The sequence below is a fragment of the Bombus bifarius genome, unplaced genomic scaffold, assembly GCF_011952205.1.
Source record: "Bombus bifarius isolate JDL3187 unplaced genomic scaffold, Bbif_JDL3187 scf7180000008037, whole genome shotgun sequence".
NCBI classification, from domain to species: domain Eukaryota; kingdom Metazoa; phylum Arthropoda; class Insecta; order Hymenoptera; family Apidae; genus Bombus; species Bombus bifarius.
Window position 1 is genome coordinate 504,353 of NW_022884407.1, and position 25,548 is coordinate 529,900.

At 35.4% G+C, this 25,548-nt stretch overlaps 1 protein-coding gene across 1 annotated transcript in view; it reads right to left on the reverse strand.

Annotated features, from left to right (window-relative positions):
• Window positions 1-25,548, reverse strand: part of LOC117207541 (lachesin-like) — a 548,209-nt gene that overhangs the window by 402,139 nt on the left and 120,522 nt on the right. The window contains exon 3 of the mRNA XM_033447848.1: window positions 9,720-9,779. The gene's annotated coding sequence lies outside the window, so the exon portion shown is untranslated. The remainder of the gene's footprint in view (window positions 1-9,719; window positions 9,780-25,548) is intronic.

The following is a 25,548-nucleotide window of genomic DNA, read 5'->3' on the forward strand; positions in this document are numbered from 1 at the left end:
ACACTTTACGATTATTCCGTAATTGCCTTCGTCATTCGAGCTGTAGTATTTGACAGCGAATTGCAAGACCGACACGTTTCCTAAAATGTCGCGTCGGTTCTTCCAGCCCTCTTCTTCGATAACTCTCGATACAGTCGGTTCGTTCACGAAAGTTTACTCGTTACTTTACTAACCACGCGCCAGTTATGCCCTTCTTTGATTCGCGTTTGTCCAATGCTAACTAAAATTCCATCTAATAACTCAAGTCCACGCTTGTGCTTTTGACCGATGTTTCGATTCTCGTAGCTGTAACATAAAAAGTAGGTGTGGAAACCGTAAAATTTGACCTCCAGCGTGATTTTCTAAGTCAACATTTTTTGATTCAACATATCCCTCTCATCACAAGGAACAAAAGTCTCACAGGAACCACGGGTCGCAAACGATCCCTTCTCCCGGAAAAGTACTAAAATGTTAATAATTTTCAAATTGAGTTTGTTCACAATGCGTTTACATTCTGCATTCAGATGCAGGAAAATGGCACCTACTGCTGCACGCAGGTACCTTAAATTCACTATTATATATCCCGTATCTTTCTTTCTTTCTTTCTTTCTAAACAGCCCCAAACTCGAGTCTCTACGAGTTTCTCACTAAGATTACGTATCGATTTTGAGGGATAAAAACCGCATTCGATCGGACGTTGTAACTGTTTAACGAACGCAATCTGTTTGATCGAACTGTAGATTTCTTCTTTCAAAGCAAAATATTCAACGCCATCAAATTTCACAAGCAACGAGGCCGCGCGTTAGGAGCAGGTCTGTATCCTATCCAAACTTTTCGTTCAATAACTGGCTGAAATTGTCGGCGACTTTGTCAACATTCACAAAATAAATGCAGCGACGCCTCTGCCGTCGCATAATTTCACGTAATTCGATTAGGAGACGCGAGCTCAAAAATCGCAAATATGTTGCACTTTTTATCGATGTAGGCAAAAACATAGGAACAGTAATACAATTTCTAACGATACCTGTCCATACGTTTATGGTGGATCGTCCTTAGTCAAATCTTTCATCCATCGCATCTGGACTTCTGTAAGTTCAAATCCTGGCAATTTGTCGATCGAGAATGCTACAACTTGGGAAACTGCTTTCATTCATAAATAACACACGCTCGAAAAAGTGTGAGTTGCGCTGCAAGTTACGTAGCGTTCAATGGTGAAAACTTTGTCGAGTAACACAATCATTTGGTTGGAGTGCTTGAACGCGGCGAATTTTGTAAAGTCGTAAGCTTTTCTCTCGAGTTATTTGTCACACCGTCATGTGATTGATTCTCACTCGACCAGTTTATGCAAGCCCAGTAATGGATAAGCACGAGCAAGAGCGATAATTAATCTGTTCTTCTCCTTTCCGCCTGTTAATGCAGGGTAGATCTGCATTCAGATGTCGTAGTATTAATTCTTGATCACCAAGCGGTTAACATAATCTTCTGCACGCAGAGATTTCCGAATATTCCTGTAATCTGTATTTCTCGTTGTTCCATAAATAGTAAGCTACCTTCTCGTTAAATGCGAACGTAATTGTAAACTGTAAAACTGCGAATGAAGCTAGTGCGAGAATTATTAACACTTTGACTTCTTTCCGGGAGCAGAGACCATGCGCTACCGGTGATTCTTTTGAGAATTTTGTTCCTCGTGACAAGTAGAATACGTTGCAATAAAAAATTTGAGCTTGAAAATCATGTTCGAGGTAAACTTTACACGTTTCTTTTACAAATCTCCTGTATCGTCGTACACAGTGTTCAAAAATTATATATCATGACTACCGTATCTGAATTTTAAAGTTCATCTTGAACTTGAATGTTGTTGTCAAATTTTTTGCCGGCATCGTACTCTACTCGTAACAAGAACCAAACTTGTCAAAGGAACTACGGCTCGCAACTCAACTATTCTTTTAGAAAGTAATGTCAAGGTTTCATTGGCTCTTACACTGACATTATTTACAATTATAGCAATCCACGATATGCTTACATATCGCGGTCAAATAGAAAGTAAATAACGTGACATTAACATTATTAACAAGAAATTATTCTTAATACGCGAGACAGTAAATTCTGAATAGAATGAAAGCAATCAACTTCATGGTTTCGAGTCGCACAATGCAAATAGAGGTCACAGGGTCGGAAAACTTCAGTTTAAGGTCTGCTGCGAAAAAGTAGGCTCCAAAATCTAGGAAACGTTGAACTATTACGAAAAGCTAAGAAAAGTTGAACAACGAAAGTCATCGAAGAGAAGGCGAGTTGATTTGGTGCGCGGTTACCTCCGAAGTACATGTTGATTGAACCTTTTTGTATTCGATAAAATCCAATTAATATGCATCTTCCCTGGGCCATCCGAGTTTGGGGATTGCTGAACTCTCGGTCGAGTCAAGCACGATTCGATCGTCGTAAGAATTGCTTTAGTCTTTGCGTGGAATAGACAGAATCGCTCGAACTACATACGTCAGGAGCTCGTTAATGTGCCCGTAGCTGTCACGAAACCTCATCAGACACGGCCACAGCTACACGACTACAGCTATCTTTATCGGATCCAGTTCCAGGTCGGACAGGGTCCCTCTGCAAGTCCCAAATATCGTACAGCAGGCAGACTTCGGAGCGGTTACTCTTGCGTCTGGCAACTTCCGCCAGAGCCGATGACGTCGACCCATACAGATATACCCATGGAGGAAGCATATCGTTTGCGGTCGACAATCCTTATGGATCGTCTAACCAACATTTGGCCACAGGTCGCTGCTCCCACGAGACCGACGTTAAGCAGTCGGGAATCGGATCCCGATTCTGGTCCCCGTGGAACCAATCAAAGTCATTGGTGGGACTAGTGACACCACGAGTCGAGATCCGTGCAATCTCTGTCGCTGGCAATAACTTTCTCGCGGTCGCATAAACAGGTCTCGACACTCGCTAGGGAGAGCCGTCCGAGAATCGAATCCTGAAAAATCAACATGGAAAACAAGAAGAGTTTCGATCTGCGAGATAGACAGAGATGAACAGAATGCCTCTGTCTCTGTTTAAGAAATGCATAGTATCAGATACTATGTATATCATGTCTATGTATATCTATACACTCTTCCTGCGTTCCATGTTGATTTTTCAAGACTCAATTTTCAAACGATTCCTTCTCTGTTTTCGGTATAAGAGTGTCCAGATCTGTTTATACGACCGTGGACTCGCGTAAGCAGGGATTAGCTACGGTATTAACCGTAGCCTTTACTCCGTAGTTTGCTTCCGTGAGATGAACACAGCCAAAGGAACTGGCGCAAGCGAGACACAGCCGCAAAAATGCGGACTGTGCTTCGGCAGTCCCTCCAACCCCTGCGGAAATCTCGATGAATTATGGGAAAGAGTTGAAGAACAAAGGTATGCGATCCCTCAAGAAGTATGCACAAATTTGATTACAAGTATGCCAAAACGAACTGCAGCCGTTTTAAGTACAAACAAGTTACGTACGAAATATTGGTATTTATATTAATACTATTCATTCCTTACTATTACGATAATATTATAATAAAATATTAATATTTATATCGCCTCTTTTTCGCGAGGTACCAAACGCGCTAAAGCATATCTTTCTAAATAGCGAACCAAAATTATCATTTTCTACAAAAAGCATTACACTGGTCAATTTTTCTCCTTACTATATGTGTATATGTTATACAGGGTGGTTGGTAACTGGTGGTACAAGCGGAAAGGGGGTGATTCTACGCGAAGAAAGAAGTCAAAAATATAGAATAACAATTTTTTTAAAATTTTTTTTTATTTTTTCCATTGAACAACGATCTACAGTGAGATCCGTTATAACGTACCGCACGCGTACCGAGCGAAAATTCAAAGTCGATTTTCTCGAAAACAAAGCCTCAAACGAAAAATTTTTATTCTATATTTTCGACTTCTTTTTTCGCGTAGAATCACCCCCTTTCCGCTTGTACCACCAGTCATCAACCACCCTGTATATATACAAGTACATATAAACATATATAAGTGTGTATATACGTACATACATTTTTTATTATTCGCATTACACACTTCTGGTCGTTTGCATTTATTCCCAAACATTTCTGAACTTTTCGTACGCAAGTTATGCATCCTAATGATTTCATTATATAATAGATCACTCGCCACAGATATAACGTTATGACGATAAAAGTACATAATCTTATTTAAGAAAACATTCGTGATTTTGTAATGCCGGAAAATATAATTTCGAGATAAATTTCCCGTTTGTCATCATATTTTTCTAATTAAATAATGTTTTCTTCTGACACTTTTCCGAATAACAATAAGTGAAATATTTGAGGTTTTCAAGGTGCTAGGTGGATCACCGCGTATATGATTGAATATTCACTAAAATTATACTTGCTCCTTCTCGATGGAGATATTAATATCGTTTCACCGTGAGAATAATTAGCTTTTAATGCTTCTTTGATGGGACAGAAATCTGTTGATCGCAAGAACTTTAATTACGATAGTTACGTTACGATGGTAGTATCATTGGTTTGAACAGTTTAATCAAAAATTAATTTTAGTTCTCGGACAACTTGATATTAAGAGAAGTTTAATGTTTGAATTTCATTGAAAATTAAACATCGAATTCGAGATGTCGGTACCAAGAGCTAATCAGCTAAGTATTTAATCGTGGCAAGCATATTTAATAATGTTGGCACTTTTAGAGAAATTGATTGGTCCTTGTTCCCTATCGAAAGTTCACGCGTTAACGTACATCCAAGCACAAATCATCGATGTATGATTATAGATAATAAGTTTAACGGCTGATTCGCAGCCCATTTGTGAAGGATAAAACGTTGTTACAGCAAAATATTGCATCGCATTAACGTTCTCGTTACGAGTAAAGATAAAAGCAGGTCTTGATATTGGTGTGTCCACCTTCGCCACCTATCCGTTGTTAAACCGGCGTATATTAGTGTGCTCGTTACGTACGTTTTAAGCGGCTTTATTAAAATTACGATTCTGTGTTACTAACAAGTTAACATTTTTTACGTCACTATTGTCCTATCGCAACCGGAAGCTTATAACAGTCTTAGGACTTTCGTTTATTTCGTAACAGCATAGTCGAAACCTGCATTAATGCTTTTAAGAAAAAATAATCATCAGCTGCGACGAGAACGAAGGATGTTATAAAATGACTATTTTCGGCATCGCTTGGAGTTGAAAAATTCACACAACACCTATAAGCGTGTCTTCCAAAAAACAAAAAGTGTCATTACCACCTTCCCGAAAAACGATAAAAAACTTGCTAAAAATAAATCTAAATACGTGAATACCATCATTTGTTACGAAATTCGGTTCTAAAATCGAGTGACTAGAAAATGGACGATTTTTTCGGTTGTTCTTTGTTTCGTCATTACGAGATTCTAAAAACATAGTAGCTATTTTGCGTTTTTCGTATATCGCATGTATTTTGCTTAAGTGCATATTTCTTGCATAAATACATAGATTCTAAATATGTATATATTTAGTTGACAATTTATTAAGCGAGGATAAGCGAGAAAGATTAAGTAATCTGTTATTTTACAGTAAAACTCCATTTATCCGACACTGCCGTGTTGGATAACTGGATCAGTCGGATAATACGAGTCTACTAGTTCTCCCATCCTTCCTTGTTTATCATTCCCATAATCGGAGTTAATTTTCATATAACTGGACTTAACTAAGCTGAAATTTGTAAATGCTAAGGTAAAATCCTTACAGCCTGAATTCGGATAATAAGAGCTTAGGAACGTATCTGATAAATGTCATCAATTCGGATAAATAAAGTTCTACTCTGGTACAATTATCTATCGGTAATTTCATCGAGCAGCATCGCTCCTACTTTCCGTGCCGCTTCAATTACTTCATCTTTGTTTTGTACCGTGTTCTCCTGGTTAGCGAATTGTCTTACAGTTCGGTATTATACCGCAAGAGATTTGAATAATTCAGTTACACGAGCCATTCGATAGTGTTAATAGTGAAACACTCACGACTGAGAATTTAAATATTGAGAAGATGCCCAAGTCAGAAGATTGCAAACGTGTAACGGTGTCTAACTGAATTACTGCACTGGCAAATAATTGTATTACTGCGCAGGGAGAAGACGCTTATTGCAAAATGTGTGACAAGCAGATTGCACGCGATAGAAAATTGCAAATGAAACAACACCGTGATACAGGTGTGCGCAGGAAAAATGTTACACAGCGTGATAAACGTACTGCTATTACTTTAAACAACGATCCAAAATATGAGGCGAGTTCGTCGAGAAGAAAAAATAATTTTGCCTTGGAAACGTCTCAATAGTAAAGCGTTCGGAAAAATATTGGTCACAATTATATCTGAATGTTTGTGGATGAAATGAAACCGGTCGGTCTATCGCAAATTCGATTGTAGGGGAGCTTTGTAAAAATGAGAAAATGCAGTCTCGTTTGTTGGCCTGAATACAATTATCCGAAACGAATTATGCAAGTACTGCACGTTCTTTAAATTCGTTTTCCAATTTCCGAAAAAAAGATGTTACTGCCTGGTACGGATACCGCAAAACATGTGTTAAAAGTTGAAATATGTTGGTAGAATAGCAGAGGAGGCCCGACTACAATCACCGGCAGCGCATAAGTCGATATTAAGCACGAAAAAGGTTTTTTAAAACTTCCTTTACGCGCAAAAAGCTATAATCGATAATTGAAAAAAAACTACTGCAACGTACTATAGTTTAAATTGCAACACAAATTTCGTTGCATATATTTTGCATACATTTTGCATGTATTTTGCATATTTCGATATATTACATCCGTATAAAGATCCGCTGTCTACCGATGAGTTTGTTTGTATCAATCATGGACGACTGAATAGACATAATATGCATTATTGGCATACTGAAAATCCGAAATAGCTTCGTCAAGCCGTACATCAGCGCCCACAAAGCGTAAATATACGATATGGTACCTTTGGTGATCGTATTATTCGACCATTTTTTATCGATGTCACTTCGAGTGATGAACAATGTGTAAGTTTTTTCAGCTATCAGCGAGTCGATCTATTAGAGAACATTTCCACACCATGAAGATATCGAACGTAGTTTCAACATGACGGATATTCGGCTCCAAATGTATCAGTAGATCGTCAAACCCGATAATTCCTGCAACGTCGGATCGGTCGTAGCGCAGATATTCAACAGCCTGTTCCGACTTTACTAGATCTTACGCGTTTCTTTCTTTGGAAACGCTGGAAATACGAAGGAACGTATTAAAACTGCACGTGCTAATACCAGTGAGAAAATTACAAGAAAAGTCAGAAAATCGCTTAATTCGAGCACATGCTAAAGTAAATTTTCCTCCGTTAATCTTTTCATCATAGTTATTTCAGTATTTCCAGCAATTGTCCTACTTTTGTGAATTTTTCGTACTCAAGATCACGTGAAAGTCACTTTAAGTCGTTGAAGGTTGGAAAATACGTAGTTGTATGTAAAAAATCTGTCACGAGACAAACTTTTGCATATAACATTTGCTTCTTTCAGTCAGATATTGTTTTCCACTGATATTTAAGATGCTCAAGTTAAGCAGGACACCCTACATATTAATGAAACGAAATTTGTAATAATAAAATTCAGAATTGTAGCACCATTTTGGATTAATTCAAGCTAAGTACGCACACGCTTGAATCAGAGAAACTGAAGGTCCGACTTATATCAATTGCTAGAATTAAAAGTGCAATAAATTCTTAGTATACACAGATTATTTATGTCATGAATTCTATGAAACAGTTCCACGTATTTTCTAATAATAGAATTCTTCAAACTCTATTAACGAGCAGATGATTTATTAATTCTGCATTTTTTAACATCGTTTGTATTTATTGACAAAAATATATAGCTCTAACTATTATTATCTGTTACTTTGAAGCTTTGGTCGTACCTATTACATCAGTTCTGGTAATTAATGATATTGTGGTTAAATAGAAAAGCTTTTATTCTAGCATAAACAAAAGTATCATACAAAGTAAGAAAGGTATTGCACTGCAAGCATAAAAGTATTGAATTTATCAAATGCACTGCATAAAAGGTAAGGAAAAGCGGAATAAATGTACTATTTCTCCTTTTCTATGTATGTCTTTCCTTGTCCAACTGGATCGACTAATCGTATGAAAAATACAAACTGCCGTTTAAAACATTCAATAGTCGCCTTAATAAGCATTTAAAAAAATATAAGGTATTGAAAAGTCGTAAGGTACTCGTTCGACGAACCTCTTTAAATATTTTACGATAAATTTCACTTGAAACATTTTTGAATAAAATCAATAGATAACGGGTTATTTCAGGTGATAGCTTATACTGACTCGGTCTGTATTTCTACCGATAATCTTAAATGATAATATTTAAATATATTAATTTAAAAGTATTGTTACGTGGCTATTGTCTAATGCGCGTGTAGACGCGAAAGGCAGAAACCGTCTGCGGCACAGGAAATTGTATTTCCAAACTACTAAGGATCGCTATTGGAATTTATCAAAATATCGGGCGTCATTAATCTAAATTCAGAGAAATTCTACGCTCTGGGATTTTTATGTAACCGGTATCTATGGACCGGCACGGGTATTACCGCGGATTTCGTCAATGGTGCAACCTTCCCCTATAAATCTCCGAACCATCCACTCGTGCCAGAATGAATCTAGACTATATTCAAACGAAGTTCAGTGGAAGAGAGCAGCTGAATATATCAGCACATACCGCGCGCTGATACGCACACATGTAACTATGTGCTTCAAGTGTGAGCTAGAACATCAAGCGTTTCGCTGGAAATGAATTTAACGAACTCAATGAAAATTAAGTGGTCGCCTAAAAAGATAAACGAGCGGAAACTTTTGCAGACATTAAACAGTAAAGCGACCAATCTGCACGTACAACATTTACACTGCAATATGTCATAAACGAACATCACAGAAAGTCTACATAATTTCGTCTATTGCATAACTGATTACAAACTTTGTTATCGCACAGATGTATACTTTTTGATTTATTCAAAATTATTTCTTCGTAGGATAGAATATGATGCAGAGTGCTACTAACAGTTTGTCTCGGATAAATATTTTCCAAATAATATTGGACGTTATTCGATAAATTTTCATTGAAATAATTGTTCAAATAAAGGGGCATTTGTTATTGGAGAATTCAAATAAAAAATAGATTATTTATTATTTAGACAAGTCTAAATACATTACTTAAAATTATGAAATTAATTTTATTTTTCATTCATCATTTATCGGTAGTTGGATAAATGTATTTTTACCCAAACATATCGGTTTAATCACAAAACATTACTGTGAATTACAATTTATAATTTTGTGCGTCAAAATCAAATAGGTTTTCGGGCAACTTGCTAGATAAACGAATAGATAAGGCAAAACTAAAAATTATTTGTTCATACGTTGTCATTTGTTTTCCAATCAAATCCAAATAAAAAATAAAATTTCGCTTGCAAATAAGAAATAGAAAACAAATAATTTTTGATATCGTTTAAATGACTTTTATTTAAATACGAAATTTAATTCCCATTCACAAACAAAATATTATTTTAACTTGTTTTTTATTATCTAAGAGGTACGGAAAATATTGCCCAATACTGTTTACAAATATGCAATATATTTATAATTTCAAAAATATTAATGAAACGACTTTATATAATGCAAAAGGTTCAATTTTTACTCACCACTGATATTAGCTAGCGTTGGCACCTTGAATGGCTCAAATTTATGGTTTCATCGTTAATCTGAAAAACGACAGTGTTAGTAACGATGCAATAAATGTAATTGATTTAAAAATCAAGTGATTTAGCAATAAATATTTAGTATTATATTTCGTACAACTGCATTTTAAATATTTTAAACTGGACCTAAACGAATGTAAACTATATCGTAATACGATTATAATGCATTAAAAGTAAAAGGTTCTCAAAATATTGTAACGAGTTGACGCTTTCTTCCAAGTTAGCAGATTAATATTTCGAAACATATTTTAAATAGACGTGTTTGTTGATACAAAGAAATTGGACGATACTATACGTTTAACAGCTTTGTCTTTTTCAGGAATGAATGAAGTCTAGCGGTTTCTCGAAAAACGTACGTTGCGTATTTTTATCTATTCTACAACTAATTATGTACATTAATTTCCAAAACTACGACTTGATCTTTTATAATGAATGTGTGTGCATTTTCATTGACAAGTTTACGATATTGTATTAAAAAAGGCTCTGTACCAATACTTTTGTGTATAACTGAAAAAATAAAACCGTGGGTACCATTAGGTTACGTGCGGAGGTCATGTGACTCAATTTTTAAATAATTACATACTAATAATTAGAATCACGTTATTTACTTTCTATCTGACTGCGAAATATAAACATATTATAAATAACATCGGTGCAAGAGCCAATGGAACTTTAACGTCGTTTCTTTTTCAATTTTAACACCGTGACGAGTACAATACAGTTGAATTTCATGGTGATGGTGAATTTTGGTGCTACTTCTTTTAATAAATCTTCACCGTCCCGGAGCTATAGAATCACGCTGTGGTGATCCTGACACCTACTTTCGTACACTCTGTACATTGTACATACGAGTCATGTTACTTCTACATAGAATGCTAATTTAACCTTAGAGAGGTAGAATTATGTATTTCGGTCAGGTAGAATTACTTGTGCACCACATTATTGCTTCTTGTGGCAATATCGCCGTATTGTTCCTATGAAATTGTCTAATTTATATCTTCCTGTCGTGCGATATTGCTCAGAGAACATGGCAATGAACAGCACTGTATTACAGACAGTAAGAGACCTACATAAAGTTTGTACGTATTTTACAGCAAATAAATATCTTGTAGAAGTAAATTGATCTTTTCCTTCGTGTTCAGACTACCTCTTGCGCCAACTTCTTTTTATGAAATGTACAATCGGACATAATCAATTTTATAACGAAGCTAATTTACTCGAAGATATAAACTATAATTACTAATATTGTATGCATTGTATAAGCATCTTATTAAAAAATTATTCGAATAAAAATGTTTACTTAAGGAAAGCTTAACTATTATTATTATTTTAACATAACGGAATTAATCCGCTTCATTCTGAATTTCACTATAAAAATATCATAAACACGGGACCTTGAATTTTGCACCCTATTACTATAAATCCAAGGATTGACAATGAGAGGAGAAGAGAAAGATATATATAGGGTATTCATTGTTACCATAACCATCATCATTAACTGACGGTCGACACGCCGCTACTGTTAAGTTGACTCTACCAATTCCCCCAACAGATCTTCTGTATGTGTATTACTGTACGTGTTAAGTGTGTTTGATGTGTAACGTTCGAATGTTTGAAGATGTATACCATATGGATGTTTAAGGATGTCTGATGTTTGAGGGTTGAATAATGTCAACACTTGGTAAACTGGAGAGAGGAGTCTAATGTTTTGAACGTTGTAGAACGTGTGTATTTTACCCGGAAAGTTCAAGTATTTTTTTAGTATGCTCGGAATACATATTGATCGATTGCTTTCAAAAAATTGATATTCTAATGCATGGTACTCTGGTATCGCGATTACTATACGCCCTTTGCGCACCTCTTCGCGCTAAAGGTGTAGCATTACCTGCATTGACGCGAAATGTCCGCTTTTTCAGAAGAATCATGGTATTCCTTCAGGTTAAAAATCTTGGCACCTGGTACGTGTTCCTACATTACCCTTCGGAAATATCGAGTTTTTAAAACATCCCTATAAGTAGGGAGGAAGTTCTAAGGAGATAATACTTTAAAAGATTTAAACTCAAAAATAACCTTCCTTCACAATCGCGCTACAAGCTTCACCGACCGAGACACCGCGTCATTATTTTATGCTTTCCAGACGGAACAAATCATTTCCAAACTATTAACAAACGAATTTCACCACTAGATGTATAGATATCACCGATCGGCAAATTATATTATAAACTGTCTGTCTTGAATTAAGTCGTTGTTAACGAACGTAAAAAACGAAAGCTATTTAAAAAAAGAATCACGACATGAAACCAGGTCGTCTATCATACAATCCGAAAAACGTTTCCCACAACGTTACAACATCCATAACAAGTCTTTTTTCACTGATTTTTGGTCACGTGATTTTGGAACTGAATTTTGGGTCAAATGACACGTCACGATGTGAGCTCAATCAGCAGAAACTTTCGAATGAAACTGGAAATTGGTTTCCCAGATAAAGGAGAATAAAGATACAACATAATTCCTCTTCTATGTACGATATTTAAATGAAAATACGCATATAGAGAAATATCTTGAACCCTATGTTTGGAATAGCGAGAACAATCGATTTAGTGAGGTCCTTCGTCTTCGCTAAGACTCTAATTGAGGATGAAAGGATTTTCGATGTAAAATTTCTTACGTAGGAACTTGCTGAAAAATCACAGAATATAAAATTGTTTGAAGGTCGTAATTTCTATCGGACACACGAAAGTAATCTATCTAATGGATCGGAGAAAAACAAAGCTAAGCGACATACCAAGCGACATGCCCTTCCCCTCTTCGATGAGTCGCTTATTTGGTGGCAAATTTCTTCTTCAGCAATATGAATCTTTCGGGTGTTGTTGTTACAACCGAGTGAAATTGGTCTGCCTGCTTTTACCAAATCTGCTTAAAATGATTTTGGGAGCAGAACACGAACGAAAGGAAACGAATGTTGAAATTTGGCTATCTACTGAGAGTGACATGTGCTTCTGAAAATATACCTAATAAGACTTTAAGAGTGCCATGAGACTGAATACGTGTTTCACGGCTATCGAATCATTATCTTCCAAACTACTAGATAAAAATATACGTACAATTATGATATAGCGAAGACAGCTTCTTTTACCGTACTCTTTCACCTCAGCAATGAACACGAAAACTTATTTTTCATACTTATATAAATACTTTAATGCTTAAACTTGTAATATTAAAATATTTCTAATACTGTACTCGAAGTCTTACACATTACAGACGTCCAATTGAAAGGCTCGACGTGAGCGAGAACAGAGTACTGTTCGGCCCAGAAATTTTTAAACTTTTCAACATTATCTTTTACCCTTGACCACGAATTGTCTGTTTATGGATATGTTCAGTTGTCGTATCGATAACTGATATTACTGCATTACCCCACCGAGGTTTAATCCTGTCTGCTGATATATATATATAAATGAAACACTGGTATACTCTTTTAATCTGTGCCATAGTTTATAGAATTGCGGAAAGAAACGTTTTTTACGCATTCATGATTTTGTAGGTTTTGGCTCTGTCAAATAGACCTCCTCCCCAAACAATTCACAATAATGTTTCCATTTCCATGTTCTTTTCTTAAATGAAAATCATCAATTCTTAAGGTGTCTAAAAAATAACAGAAAAAGAATGTTACGAAAATGTTCAATAATGTTAAAAATACGTAGATTTCCGGGGTTGAGAATAAAATCATTCGTATTCAGCAGGAAATAGAATCAATATATCCAAAGTAAATGAAATATTTGAATCCTCAAAAATAGCAAAAACTTTCGTACGTGTCGCAAATGTCGTTTAGGACGATCAACTATTCTAAATAAATGACGATTACATTTTTATGAAGCTATCATAGATATATCACGATGAGACAATACCATACGAATCATGTCTAGTTGTATAAATTCGAACTATTATTTTCTTCGCTTAGCATCCTGTTACCTTAGTGACTATACAAAGTTGTCTTGAAATTCATTTCAGTTGAGAGAAGATAAATAGATTGAATAGTAACACTTCCGTAACGATAAATGAAAATACCTGTATAAACTTCAATTTTCAGCAGTGCATAACTCATCAGGGAACTGAAAGTTAGTCTTCTCGTCTAAAGTGAGATTTAGGTACACTCCCTACTCTGCCACCTGAAGTCTACGACACTTTCCCACAGGCGGTCGTCCCATCTACTTGTTCCCATAAATACAATTTTCAATATGACCTTTTCTATCCTGATATCTAAAGCACGATTATATAGACAGGTCGCGACGCTCACTATGGAAAACTGTCTGAAGATTGGATCCTAAAAGATCAACATAAAAGATAGCAAAATTCTCTAAATAGACAAATAGCCTTACTGATGTCTTTCAGTAGGTCCCGGACGAAATACTTTTTTCCTTCCTTCTTACAGCCCTTTCCAACCTCCTAATTGTAAGTTACAGTCCTACAGATTAAATAGAAAAAGTAACACACTCTGTGTCGTCAACTTGTAATTAAAATATATGTAGAAAAGAAATGTATATATATGTAGAAAACCAGAAATGTAAATAAATTTAGAGAATTAATTTGTTTTTAAGCCGCAAACTGATCAAGAAAATGAACTGGAAATATAATTTTATGGTAAAGAATGGCGTTGCCACGTTAGTGACAATACTTATCTAAAAAGAATTCAAACAAATATAAGCCTAGTTAAACATACCAATTATATCTTTAATATGCCAATCTATTTTCAAGAAATGAGGAGTGGAGGAATTTGTTCCTCCCTCTCCCTCTTTACAAATTTTATTATGCGATTAATCTATTGTCTCATTTACACTCTTTATCTGCGTTTATTTATTTTCTTTTACTTTATTTTCGCCTTTATTTTCGTTTACACTCTTTATCTGCGCAGCAATTTCGAAAATGATTATCCACTTCTCATTACTACATGAAAATTTTAGGTTATCTTTCATTTTTAATAAAATAGTTAATTGCTTGGTGTAAATTGCGAATTTGAATGAAACCGTTAATATATTAGTAGCGTATGATTTCTTTATCATGGAAATGCCATTTCATTATGTCTTTACTGTGTACTCAATTTATTCCAATTTTAATGCTAATTGTTCTTGAACTAATTCTCGCAACAATATTTAATTCAGTGTAATTTGTCATTGTTGAATAGATTATAGGCTTAAAAGGAAATCATTACAGGGACTATATATTTTAAGACTTACTTTGCAGTACTTTAAAGATTCATATTTCGTATGATAAAAATTCTGAGAGCTAAACAAAATACTGAAGCAAATTATGTTTGTAATGAGAATGTATATTTTTTCCAAACATAATTTTATATATTGGTTCACTATTAATTTAATAAATAATATACAGTGTGACCCCCTATAACGCGGATTAAAAATTGCACCACTGCCTCCGTGTTGATAAATTTACGTTCCTATTGTTTTAAAATGAAATAACACGCATATTAATTTGTCACATTAAAAAAGGACGACATATTTATTTAGTTATAGTTTTCTGCTTGCTTCTTACTGTATACATTTATTACTTCAATACCATTTTTTGTTTGAGTTTGGATTAGATTTAAACCAAATTGCAATTAGTTTTAAGTCATATTTGCTTAAATTTGCCAATACATTTTATGGTAAATATTGGTAAAGGGGAGGCCAGTTTCGATGATCTTGATTTTGACATAGAGTTTTGACGTGCAGTTGTTAGCCGTCGTTCGTTATTTCTTCAAAAATTATTAACAAAAATATATTACTACTATGCGTAACGTATGCACTTACTATGCGTAAATATATGTAACCGTGAACACCGACGTGTCCGTTGGTTTACTATTAATGTAATTACATAATATATATATATTTACTTATTATTTTGATAGCATTTTATAGAAATGTTTGCAATCACACATATCGTATTACATCATGTACAATTAGTTGCAATATCATCCATGTTACTTATATTTCAATGCTGTATATACATATTTGAATAAATCTCATTGTTAGTATAACGTTCCATATAATTGAAAAACAATCGGATATCGTATAATCGACGTAACGTTCGAAACAATATTATAAGAACGTAGTTGCAAAAATTGACGACGAACTAGTGCGATATGCGTAGCTCGTAAACTGTCGGTGAATGGTGTGGTAGCTACCGCACACGTAAGTTAACACACACAGCAGCAAACTGCACTAGCTAGGTTGCAATAACCCTCTAGGTTTCCTCCACTGCCATCCATAATTACACTCTCAACATAGTAACTGCATCTCCAGTGCTCGAGATCGTCGCGTCTATTGTGAATGCACCGGTGCTGCGAAAGTGACGACTGAAAAGCAAACCACACACCGCGCAATCTTGCCAAGATGACAAGTATGACTTAGTATCACCATCATCGTCCTTTCGAAAGTACGCTTGCAAGCTGAACTTGTTACACGATAAACGTAATATGATTATAACTTTTTACTCGTCAGCTATCTTACGCAACATTACGCTGTAATACGTTTCGGAGTTCCCTCCTGGACAATTGCGCGATTCGTTTCTGTGAGAAAAGTGAAAAGAATCTTAAATTAAGTAACATTAATGTATGCATTATCCAGTGTAGACTATTTTTTATTTTCTTAAAATTTAAACTCTACAGTAAAATTATTTATTATACGACGAGTGAGGAAACTAACATTTTGATTATTCTTCCAATAACCAGAATTTTTAAAATAACAATCGATCTTTCTCGTCGCATCGTCTATGCATTACATTGCTAAAAACTTATAGAATCACATGCAATAACTGTCAAATCTCCATCCTTGACACATAAAAAAAAAATAATATATTTAAGAAATAGTACGCCATTCCGCCCAACGTTCTCCTACGTAAATTTTCATCGCCGATGCAGATTCTACATTATAAAATTCATTCCTCGTCGTCTCCTGGAACAACATTGATCATTTTTATAATGTCCTTTAAAGTTTATACCTGCTCTAATTTTGATGAAGCCGGCATCCATCTTCAGGTATATAGACGAAGTCGGCGAAGTATACACATATTCTCTTTTCCCGAGAAAGTTTATATTGCTTGGTTTAAAGCGCCTAGGATATTTTTGACGAAGTAGGTGGAAGCATAAAATATCAAATAAGAAAATTAGGTTAATTTCTTATTACGTAACGCCTACAAAATTGTTCAAACAAGTTACTTCATAAATGTTAAGTAACACTGACGCGAATAAACTTGATGCGTAAACCGTTATTTGAAGATGCAGCATAAGTTTCGTAAAAGAGTTACTTGATAAATTCCAGTTTCAAATTATTCTTCGAAAGTATAACAAAATAATAAATACAAAATGTACATAATATAAACAGTACAGGAAAGAAAACAATGGCAGACGGTATTGAGAATTAACATCTTGGAAGATACCTTACATCAGCTGTACTATGTGGAGGTGATAGAAGACGTTTAACCTCTTAGGTAGGGCTGAATTTTGCGCGCAGCTGTTTCTCTCTACGGCAGAGTTTGACGCGAATTACGTGTAAACGATACGCCACTGCAATATGTGACGGGTAGTGTTCTCTGCGCAAGCACATTGGTATCAAGTTTTTAATAACTAAACTACAATTTTTCTTGAAAATATGATGCATATACTTTAAGTTTCATAATTCACTCTAATAATTAATAATACAACTGTGTGTGACATATTTTAAAGCACGGTACGACACATAGACCCACGTCACGATTTTCACACTCATAGCGCGATAGTGTTTTCCAAATTGCTCTTCGTTTTCCATTTTGAAGCGACATTTTGAGATTGAAGATTCTAAAAAATTATAAGGATACGGGTCGGCATGTTAAAAAGAGCATCTAATAATGGTATATTTATTTTAACAAAAGCAAAACACTGGCGTATCAAAAACAAAGACTATATATTCTATCTGTATATTGTTAACACTGTTATAAAACATTGCGCGAAGTAAGACAAATGAAAAAGACCATTTAGTTGAAACGGTGAACGAATGAATCAGTAGAGTGAGCCACTATAGTGGCGCGTCGTAATATAAGATGACATCCGCGAAAGCCACTATAGTGGCGCATCGTACCTAAGAGATTAACAACGTGCAATTAAAAGATCATGCGTGAAATACTTACGGGCTAACAAATTTGCACGTTTAAAACCTCAAACTAATAACAAATCTGTCTCCTAAAAACAAACTAGATTTCAGTGTAATGGTTGTTCATTCTTTCAACTAATTTTCAAAACTGATCTTACACAAATATTTAAGAACACGATCACATTGAATATGTGTTTATGTGAACTCTTTAAATTACATTCGTGTTCTGGGTACACCTCTGTTGCAAGCACTTTTTAGCAACCCTACTGTAGTATCGGGAATAAAATATTATTATTATTGATGATTTATTTACAATAAATGGATTGTACACATGTTGATTAAACAGAAGAACGATGGTTCTAGACAACTCAATAGTTAACTCGCAACTCTCGTAACAACAGATCCAACGCTCTTTCTCTCTCTCACGCGGACGACACTCTCACACAACGCTAGCAACACTATATCGACAACGCAACTCGCACTTTCTGACTTCTCGATTCACACTCTCTGACTTCTCCACTGACACTGACTGTCCTAGCATCCCTTTGTCTTTTCTTAGGCCCACCACGCACGTGTTCCGTAAACACTCGTGGCCAAGGTCATGTAGGCCTTTTCTACGAAACTATTCAATTGAAGGACCGACGACACATTGATGGACCCGACGACGCCTCGGCTCTCGCGGCATTGTTTATGGTTTACTCGATATCTCTTTGGCCTTTTTGTCCACGATACTACACTACGGATTAATATTCTATTTTTGTTGTGCTGTGTAAGTACATACATACGATAGTACATGCAGGGTATACCGAAAATCGTGGTGTAAGCCAAAAGGATGTGATTCCTCGTACAAAAGTAAGTCGAAAATGTAAAATAATAACTTTTGATATTAATCTGGCATCATAAAATTTCTGCATACCAAGAGACGTTATTTTTTTCAGTTTTAAAACGTGTGCCAGTTTCTTTGTACGTGTATGAAAGAATGATACAACGTATGGTGACAGTCGTGTAATGCTAAAAATATATTTCTCCTTCCCTGGATACGATCATAGATTATTCAGAAAAGTAAAAAAGATTGGAAAAGCAAAAAAGGGCAACACCACACGGGGTTCTCAAGCGGTCACCCGTCTAAGTACTATCCGCGCCCAGCGTTGCTTAAACTTTCGTGATCGGACGAGAACGAGTGCATTTAATGATGTTTATTTAACCCAAGATACAATTTCAAATACATTTTGGTATTCACAATAAACTGTGAATTTTGGTAATGATGTGTTAAGCAAAGGTACCGATACGCGGCGGTACGACGTAGCCATACTATATTATGTGTCGGCGCTTTACATTTTTTGTGTTTAATACAATTTTTGGGTTTAAGCCGCTGGGGAGCGGAGCTTTTATATGATTTTGTTTTTTTTTTTTTTTATTTTTTCTGTCCTGAAAACTTGGTCGCAAAACAGGACGCTTCGGTAATTTACTTTTGACGAGAACGAGTGCATTAAGCGCGGTATGTGCGTTGACTGAAGCAATCGGTTTTGTTATTTGATATTGTCGAATAGAAAAATATTTAAAAAAACACAGAAATATGTACGAGAATAAACGGTATCTTTATACATGCACCCAGATCTGTAAAATTTTGTCTGGCTTCGTTTCCCAGGCAATGGACTGTGAAGTTCCGTGATGTAGGTACGCGTGCACTTGAAAAGTAACAAGAGTCAAATGGACGGAACTTTGTAATTGATTTTCTCGAAAACTAAGCCTCGCATCGAAAATTATCATTCTACGTTTCCAACTTGATTTGAAGAGGGAACAACAGCCCTTTCCGACCTGTACCACTTGACAGGGTGCGTAAGAGTGAAGAAACCTGTCTAACCTGTTCGTTACCTCTCAAGTGCACGAGTGCTTGACAAATTGTCGAAAATTGACGTTTTCGACTTGCTTTTACACGAGGAATCACCCTCTTTCGGCTTGTATCATGATTTTCGGCACACCCTCTATATATCATTCTATCGAATCATCGATAGAATGTAAACTTTCAAGTTTTATAAAGGCCTTGTGCACCTCCATACCCATACCATGTTTTATTATAGACATGAAATTTCTACAATTAAATTTCAGCTGGTTTTCCTTTGTATCACCGAAACGAAGAATTTGTTCTACATCTTCGACTTAATTTCATACGTAGAATAACCTCTTACTGATTACTCAAGTATACTTGATTTCCAAACTCGATTTTTTCGAAAATTGAACTCTATACGAAATCGGTTTGGTGATACTCTACGTATCTTGTCGAAATGAAAACTATACGTATCTTAATATGATTATAGAACGTTACTTTCAACTATCTAATATAACACGCAAAATTAAATCGAAAGGATTTCAAAATTATGTCAGGAGTTTGAATTCTTTCCCAACTGTACGTCAGAGTTCCTTCCGAGCAGTCGTGCACATTTCTATGTGTTGCATATTGAAAGAAATTTCCAAATATTTAGTATTTTTATCATGCTGTTCGCTAAAGCTAGTTCAGGAAAGTATATCTGAACCTTTGGGTACAGGAGTCTCGAGGTAAGCAAAGAATACCCGATAATATCCGCCAATATGCTTAACGTGTATCCTAGCAGAGAAGCAGTAATCATTGCCGGTAGTATTGAAGGAGCTTTTGGTGGCCAGCCGTTTCATTCCTCGAATTTCTAACGACCGTGTGTGGATATATCTGGACAGTAAACGAACAGAGCATCAACTTCTCTCTAAACAGTCTTCAATTGTTTCCAGGGATACCAATGTCGCAATAAGACCTTTAATCGGGTTTTCACAGAGAATTATACTTTTAAATGTTACGTCATGCATCTGGAACGAATATATCGAAAACCTTTTTGCATAAAGAAACATCAAAATTACCTCTAAGCTTACTTGCTTAACAGCAGCTATACAGGAACCTAGCTTCAGTCACGTTTTAACACTTTGACGGCAGCGTCGCGTAAACGTGATGTTGTGTTGTTGGCCGCCATCGTGTCTACGTGAAATTATTCTTTCTTTTTTCTTTTTAATTTAATCAAGCGAAACGATCTATAAATGCACTGAAAAGACCGGCACTTTGTGAGTCTAATGATCCAGGGAAAGTGATTGGTCAGCAAATGATTGTAACCCCGATTTCTTTATTCCTATAACGCGTAAGTGTAGAAAATAAATAAAAATAGCATGATAAAGATTCAGTAACGATGATAATTAATTCAATAATTAATTCAATCATGATGGTAATTATGCGATAATAGACTGAGTGAAAAGCGTTCGCGATTGGCCGTAATGGCGAAATATGCGGCTGTTAGAGCGTTAAGTTTTAAGCCACGCGATATATGTCAATCTAGGAGACGTATAAAAAATCCCAGAATTTTTACATACATGCATACAATACAAACGTGTATACAATACATACAATATCGTATACACGTTTACATCTACGGACAAAGTTCTCTTCGTAAAAGAAAAATCACGTAGCAAGATAATGTACTACTAACAACAGGTTTCAAGATATAGCTGTCGACAATCTTATTGCTTCATATGACAATGTTTCAGCCTCCAACTCCGTCATTAACAATAACAGTAACAATAATATTAACGACAAACGGCGTCACAAACACTCCCGTGGTTTTTCGGAACCTGCGACAACCGGACAACTGGAGCACGTTGCAACAAAAGACTCTTATCTGTATCTTCTGAGATCTCTGCAGACAATGTTGATAGCGAAGACCAGATATTCTCTGATACTAAGTTTGAAACTGCTACAGAAAGCAGAGATCATCCTTATGTCGAAGCAACGAGGAGCCGAAACAGAATTTTGACAAACTACGTTCGACTAAATTGTATCATTGTTACTAACGAATACACTGCTCTTACAAAAGCCTTTGTGAATATCAAAAATAAATATCACCTACTCAAAGACAGAAACACCAAAAATAGATTACACCAACTTATTGAAAAAGTAGAAAATATCTAGCTGGGCCCCTACGTTGGTTTATTTTTGCTAATCTGGGAATGACACGTATAATCAAAAACCGGAAAACGCGGATAGGAAGTTTAATGCAATTGAAGAGATTAGCTCCGCCGATGAAAAATTATGACTAACCGTAATATATCTTTCCAATTACTTTCCATTCTCATCGATATTAATAACATTAAGGAGTTGAAAAAAGATACAACATTCAGCAATAAGCGCTGTTCTTAATGATCCTATCAGTGCACCAACAAACATTCTGTTAAAGCCAAAACTTTCACTTATCAGGGATCGTACTACATATTTGTGTAATAGCTTCCTGACCAAAGCCCTCTAACACTACTACGAAAATTAATCGTACAGCAAAACACTTTTAACCATCTAAAAATAAGGAAAGTGAACTTAAAAAGAAGGCTCATGGAACAATGTATCAATAAAGGGAATATTACACACTCGTAATCACTTAAATATCTATTTTTCTGATCATAACACTGCCATTGCCTCGATTCGTATAAATATTGAAATTGGAAACATGCACAAAATGTGCAATTTTTTATTAAATGATGACTTACATATAACATATACCGATGGAAGCAAAACTACAAGACCAATTTCTGTAAAATCAGCCTACATCTGCAAAGAATTAACAGTCTCGAGGAAAAGAAGCATTCCAAATACATTTTACGTATTTTCTGCAGAATGCATTAATATTATATATCATAAATGATGGAATCGTAACATTAAAATTTCTACTGATTAGCGTTCTTCTCTTCCCGCATAATTCAAAAATAGATACAAAGACTATCGTAACTTCTGTATTCTCGAAATTAAAAGAAAATATAACGAATTTAAGCAAAAATGCGTAAATAATTTTTGGATTCCATCACAAATGGATATACTGTGTAATCAAATTAATTAAAACATGATTTTCGTGAATCACTTAAGCACGAATGTAATTTGAATATTGTATATTATTTTAAAGACAATAATAAACCACGATTCGCAAATAAAGGTTAAACTCACGAGAGTTTGTCCTTTGATCGCTACCACTTTTCTGAAAAAGCAGGATTTAAATCAAATAGTCTGGAAGAGTCCCTTGCAATTCTTTAATTCTCATAGAGCTGGCCTAACGAAGAATTTGAGAAAACACAATCTGTACCCGCCACTGAACACGGAACCCTTACTTTACGAACCAGATATTGAAACGCGTTTATTTTCTTAAAAAGTGCACAGTAATTTGCACGTTTAAATTTTCTTCTAACTTAAATTAAACTGTCGTTTAAAATCTCATGCGCCCGGAAAAATAGTAACTGGGGAAAGCTAACGTACCCCTTATGGTACATAATTCTTTATAAGGGGCTTTTTTTGGACTCGATAAAAAAAAGAGCTGTATGTAAATTATTTAAGAAAGCGGGATAATCTCTAAATCTAAAGTTTCCAATATAATTCATTCTTTGCTCAAACTACTGGAAAATTTCGTCCGTTGTATGCATATGCGACAACACGTCCTTGCGTGTAACGAATTTGCATGTTTCATCAATCAATGGAATTTTCATACCACTTGATTGAAGAACTGCTCGCTCGACGGATTTCTGACATGTTTCAGATGCATCGTATTCACCGGAGGTTATAAAATCATGAGGTTGTATATTAAGATACGAATTTGTTTTATTTCCGTCGAGCATTTCCATTCGCGTATTTATTAAAATATATTCATCGCAAGAACAAAAGGTTAAAATTCCATTAAACTTTTCGTTCATTTTAATCTCATTTCTTCGCTATTAATTTGTTTATAGATTGCTTGTAGATTGACAAGATATATTCACATATTACGTGTATTCGATTTTATATATTTCAAGAGAATCAATCAAGTGATTTTTTCGGATTCACGTTAATTACGTCACTCGCATTATCTAACGATCTATCATCGCTATCATTATTAACAGTATACAAGGTGTAACAGGACACGTGAGATACATTTTGGGAGTTGATTGTACACCCAAAAAGAATGAAGAAGGCTCATATAAACACATGCTCTATTTGTTTTCGCTTATGAGATACATCGAATTTTGCAAGCAGAGCAAACCTATTAAAAATGTTGAAATACTAAGGTTCAAAATAGGACAAGATTATAAAGAAATTCGGCGAACACCAGGAATTGTTCGAGTGTCAACCGGGTCCATAAAAAGACGTCTACAGGTTGGCCTTGAAATGAAAGGTGGTCATTTTGAGCATCTTCGCGAAATGAAAACGGAAAATTCGTTATACCTTCCAAACGAACACAGATACAGCATGTGTTTATGTGAATCTTTTTCATTGCTTTTAAGAGTACCATCGTCTCTCGAAGTGGATCTCACGTGTGTCTCGCGCATTGCACATATGTCTGACAACGTACTTATGTACACACCTTTCTTCGTTATTCGTTTTATACGTTTTTTACGATATTCAAGTTATCTTAACAGTAGAAACAGAAAGTCATTGTAAATTTTGTAAATATTTGCAAAGCATCACGCTTTTAGTAATTGTTTGAGAGGAATAAAAGCTATAGAAATATTTTAACAGATAAAAATCAATCAAGTCTGCGGTCTTAAATCACTTGCATAATAACGTTAAAAATTGGATATGTATGATATGTATAGGGTGTGAAGGAAGTAAGTGTAAATAATATAGTATGATTCTACAGTACCGGATGGGTGGAGAAAAACGCTTCTAAAAAAACCATAGGCTGCAAATGATTCCTTCTCCCGGTCAATAACGTTAAAGTTTTAATAATTCGTTAACTGGCTTTATTGGCATAAAAATATTTATTTGCATTTACTTTTCGTGGGAAAATAACGCGCTATCGACGAAGCAGTAGGAAATTACAGATATATCAGAATACTGAAATAATGGAAGACCTTTACGTGCAGAAAAGGTTGCGTGATAATATGATTTTCAGCGACTAAATTAGTAATTTCGTGGTCAAGAATTAATATTGCGACATTTAAATCCATATCAAAGATTAAATCGGCCCCACATTCCTAAAGAAGATTAATTATTGCCATTCCTCGTGCGCATTTACTAATGGATTTACATAGAATAGGTGACATCGAATCCATCATACGACAATGTGGCGAATACGAGAGCGAACTTACATTTTTACAACATTCGCCGCGTTTAAACACTCCAAATAGATATGTCACTCGGCGGGATTTTTCCCGTTGAATGATACTTATGCTGCAACTATGCTTTTTCGACCGTGTTACGAATGCAGTAGCATCCTCGATCAACAAACGCCAGAATTTCATTTCGTGCTCGCGGTAAAGCGTACGCAATAATTCGAGGCATTTAATCAAGAATGGGTAGCAATTATGTGCCTACATCGATAACAAGTGCGTATATTTGCGACTTTTAGATTCGTGACTCTATAGCAAATTACACCAAGTTAAAGCACACGTGTCTACTCTATCTATTCCACGCATGATTGCTCACACTCCGACTCATAGTCGATCGGTTCGCCAATTTTTCAATGAAACGTTTATATTATCGTGAACAGGATGAATCGCTTCCCATGGACCACCTCGCTTTGCAGATTCGGCACTGCTCCACTTCTTTCTTCGCAGAGTGAAAGATATCGTTCAGTAGCTTAAAATTTAATTAAAACAGTAGTGTCAAATTTAGTATACTTTTT